A 5,051-nucleotide genomic window follows, 5' to 3' on the forward strand; every position below is an offset into this window, starting at 1 on the left:
CTCTCTGCGCCTGACTCCGCAACCACTACTCCTAGAAGTCGTAACGCATACAGTTGAAGTCGGAAGTTTACATACACTTAGGTTGGAGTTATGAAAACTCATTTTTCAACCACTACACAAATGTCTTTATAACAAACTATAGTTTTGGCAATTCAGTATTGACATCTACTTTGTGCATGACACAAGTAATTTTTCCAACAATTGTTTACAAACAGATTATTTCACTTTAATTCACAGAATCACAATTCCTGTGGGTCAGAAGTTTACATACACTAAGTTGTCTGTGTCGTTTAACAGCTTGGAAAATTCCAGAAAATGATGTCATGGCTTTAGAAGCTTCTGATAGGCTAATTAACTGTGCTTCACAGTTGGGATGGTGTTCTTCAGCTTGCAAGCGTACCCCCTTTTCCTCCAAACATAACGATGGTCTTTATGGCCAAACATTTCTATTTTTGTTTCATCAGACCAGAGGACATTTCTCCAAAAAGTACGATCTTTAAACACAGAACACTAAAACAAAAATAACAAAGAGAATGAAATGAAACAGTCCTGTCTGGTGACATACACAAAGACAGAAAACAATCAGAGACAACTAACGACACCTGCCTCTGATTGAGAACCATACCAGGCAAAACGCAAAACACAACATAGAAAAACGAACATAGACAATCCACCCCAACTCACGCCCTGACCAACATAAAACAAACACATAACAAAAGAACTATGGTCAGAATGTGACAATACCCCCCCCCCCCCCCAAAGGTGCGAACTCTGGCCGCAAAACCTGAACCTATAGTGGAGGGTCTGGGTGGGTGTCTGTCCGCGGTAGTGGCTCTGGCGCGGGACGTGGACCCCACTCCACCATAGTCTTTCACCGCCTCTTAACCCGCCTCCGTGGTGCCTTTCGAGGGGCGACCCTCGCCGCAGACCTCTGACTGGGGACCCTAGCAACGGGTCCCAAATGGACGGGAGATTCCGGCAGCACCGGACAGGCGGGTGATTCCGGCAGCACCGGACAGGCGGGAGATTCCGGCAGCTCCGGAGTGAAGGGCGATTCTGGCAGCTCTGGAGTAAAGGACGATTCCGGCAGCCTAAAAGGACCCGATTCCCAAACCTTCCATAACAACCTCATCACCTACAGAGAAATTAAAGTAGAGAATAGTCCCCTAAGCAAGCTGGTCATGGGTCTCTGTTCACAAAGGAAAGCAACACAATCATGAGAAAACTACAAATATTTACTTGACATATTGGAAAGAATTAACCAAAAAAACAGAGCATATTGGAATGCTATTTGTGTTGAGGCTTATCTCTAAATTCATCTGACAATCAGGTATTTTACAAATATTGAACTGAATGAAAACTGGACATTATATATCATCAAAACATGGAGCTCTCATTGAATTATGATAATTTGAATGGAAAGAAACCACATTATTTCAGGCACAAACAAGGTTTTCTTTTCAGTAAAAATGTGTCAGTCCCAAGGCAACAACAGCATAATTGACTCAGCCCAGCTCTTTTGACCTTGTCAAAATATCCTTAGTTAGGAACCAATATACACAGGCAGTTAGGAAAGCGAAGGCTAGATTTTTCAAACATAAATTTGCATCTTCTAACACTAACTCCAAAAAGTTCTGGGACACTGTAAAGTCCATGGAGAATAAGAGCACCTCCTCCCAGCTGCCTACTGCACTGAGGCTAGGAAACACGTGTCACCACCGATAAATCCACTATAATTGAGGATTTCAATTAACAAAGCATTTTTCTACGGCTGGCCATGCTTTCCACCTGGCTACCCCGATCCCGGTCAACAGCCCTCACTACAACTTGCCCAAGCCTCCCCATTTCTCCTTCACCCAAATCCAGATAGCTGATGTTCTGAAAGAGCTGCAAAATATGGACCCCTACAAATCAGCAGGGCTAGACAATCTGGACCGTCTCTTACAAAAATGATCAGCCAAAATTGTTGCAACCCATATTACTAGCTTGGTCAACCTCTCTTACATATCGTCTGAGATCCCCAAAGATTGGAAAGCTGCCGCGGTCATCCCCCTCTTCAAAGGGGGAGACACTCTAGACCCAAACTGCTACAGACCTATATCTATGCTATCTTTCTAAGATCTTCGAAAGCCAAGTTAACAAAGAGATCACCGACCATTTCGAATCCCACCGTACCTTCTCCGCTATGCAATCTGGTTTCCAAGCTGGTCATGGGTGCACCACAGGTCCTAAACAATATCATAACCGCCATCGATAAGAGACAATACTGTGCAGCTGTATTCATCGACCTGGCCAAGGCTTTCGACTCTGTCAATCACCATATTCTTATTGGCAGACTCAACAGCCTTGGTTGCTCAAATGACTGCATAGCCTCTGACAGAGTTCATTGTGTCAAATCGGAGTGCCTGTTGTCCGCACCTCTGGCAGTCTCTATGGGGGTGCCACAGGGTTCAACCTCGGGCCGACTCTTTTCTCTGTATACATCAATGATGTTGCTCTTGCTGCTGGTGATTCTCTGATCCACCTCTACGCAGACGACACCATTCTGTATACTTCTGGCCCTTCTTTGGACACTGTGCTAACTAACCTCCAGACGAGCTTCAATGCCATACAACTCTCCTTCCGTGGCCTCCAACTGCTCTTAAATGCAAGCAAAGCTAAATGCAAGCTCTTCAACCTATCGCTGCCCACACCTACCCACCTGTCCAGCATCAGTACTCTGGACTGTTCTGACTTAGAATATGTGGACAACTACAAATACCTAGGTGTCTTTTTAGACTGTAAACTCTCCTTCCAGACTCACATTAAGCATCTCCAATCCAAAATTAAATCTAGAATTGGCTGCCTATTTCGCAACAAAGCATCCTTCACTCATGCTGCCAAACATACCCTAGTAAAACTGACTATCCTACCGATCCTTGACTTCGGCGATGTCATTTACAAAATAGCCTTCAACACTCTACTCAGCAAATTGGATGCAGTCTATCACAGTGCCATCCGTTTTGTCACCAAAGCCCCATATACTACCCACCACTGCGACCTGTATGCTCTCGTTGGCTGGCCCTCGCTTTATATCCGTTGCCAAACCCACTGGCTCCAGGTCATCTATAAGTCGTTGCTAGGTAAATTAAACCCCAGTGTTTAATTTGCCATACTGTAATAATTTTGCCACTATGGCCTATTTATTGCCTCACCCCCCTTATCCTACCTCATTTGCACACACTGTATATAGACTTTCTCTATTGTATTATTGACTGTATGTTTGTTTATTCCATGTGTAACTCTGTGTTGTTGTTTGTGTCGCACTGCTTTGCTTTATCTTGGCCAGGTCGCAGTTGTAAATGAGAACTTGCTCTCAACTGGCCTACCTGGTTAAATAAAGGTGTTCTCAACTGGCCTACCTGGTTAAATAAAGGTGTTCTCAACTGGCCTACCTGGTTAAATAAAGGAGAAATAAAAAATTCAATAATAATAAAAAATCCTCTTCAGCCAAATACCCCATTGTGCTAAAGTTGCCACCTCACTTACAAGCTAATATCCTCATTCCAGACTGCTGACTAGTAGTCTCAGGATGTTTAAAGGGAGGTGTGACTTGAGGCACCTTGGCTCATCAAAATTACTTCACAAGTTTCTTAAACTGCCACTTTCACCGTGCTGGGTTATTGAGAACTTGAGGTGATTTTATAGCACCCAGCTGGCTTCTGCTTATTCAGGGATTTGGTTAGAAAAAGACCCCCTAGGCGTAAACTGGAGCCCAGGGGTCTCACGTGGCTAATGCTATAGGCTTCTGGACTGTCAATGGATGGGATAGTAGACAAGTAGCAACAGTAGTGCATGGGTGTGGTGGATACAGCTGATGTACGATTGGCAGTTAGAGTTTGAGAGTTGCAGAGAACCTACTTGTTTAATGTAACATTAGTGTAATACTTTTTTCCTTGCTGTCTGTTGGCTCTCTTTACAAGAACAGGGAGAATAGCTCACAAGCTCTTTCTTTGCAGAGTGAAACACTGTAAAAGAGACAGATAGAGGGAGGAATAAAGGGAGGGATATGAAGGTGTAATTCATGTTTCACAAACCCAATCCCTCTCCTCGGGGGCATACACATTCATATTTTCCCCCCATTTTTCTCTTTCTCTCCACCAAATGAAATGATACTTTTCTCCTCTCTTTTTCTCTCCCCTCTCTGTCACTCTGGTCTCTTTGTCTGAACTTGGAGGACTAGGGTGTGAGGCGAAGGAAGGGAGGGCTGGCATGTTGTGGCTGTGGTTGCAGGCTTCTGAGAGGGAGAGACCCTCAGGTTTCACTGATAGATAACCTGTCTGTCTGTCTGTCACCCCGAGGCGACAGGGAGATGTCAGCGTGTGTCAGGGCCTGTCTGTCATCTCAGCACTGTCATCGCGGCTCTGCCACGGCTCCATTGCGGCTCTGTCACTCTGAGTTTCCTCCACGCCTGTGATCTGAGAGGCTCAGACAATGCAACTGCTCTGCACTCGGCTCACCTCACCACTCCTGCTCAGCTCCCCTCACAGTGCGGTGATACGATACCTACCTGTTGCATGACACAACAGAGGTCAAGGTGTCTGTTATGTTTTTTCAATGTATTTTTCTCAGGTGTGTTGTTACGGTTGCCTATGTATGAAAGCCAATGTGGAGTGTGAGTCTGTCAGGGTGTGAGCGAGCCGACACAGGTGCTGTGTGTTTGAGTGACAGTATGAGTGAGGTGCAGCCAGGCGGCTTCTCTTTGTAAGAAGTGCTGCCTACCTTCTCTTCCAACAAGTCCCTCCCGGCAACAAACTGTCATGGCTGACAGCTTCCACAAAGGAAGAGAGGTAAGGATTGAACAAAAGTTTAAGAGATGAAATTAAAGCATAGAAGGGAACCTGACAGAACCTAGAGAAGAGGCATTGTCCTTGGGGGAAAAGTATCTGTGAGAACAGGCTTTGATCACTGGAGGATGAAAAGGAGGATGAGAAGGGGAGAGCCCATTGAAAACAATGGAGGGAAGAAACCAGACCCGCAATTACTCTCCTCTCAGTGACTCAGGCAGGCCA

The sequence above is a fragment of the Oncorhynchus mykiss genome, chromosome 11 (assembly GCF_057628025.1).
Source record: "Oncorhynchus mykiss isolate SJ-2025 chromosome 11, ASM5762802v1, whole genome shotgun sequence".
In the NCBI taxonomy this organism is placed as follows: Eukaryota; Metazoa; Chordata; class Actinopteri; order Salmoniformes; family Salmonidae; genus Oncorhynchus; species Oncorhynchus mykiss.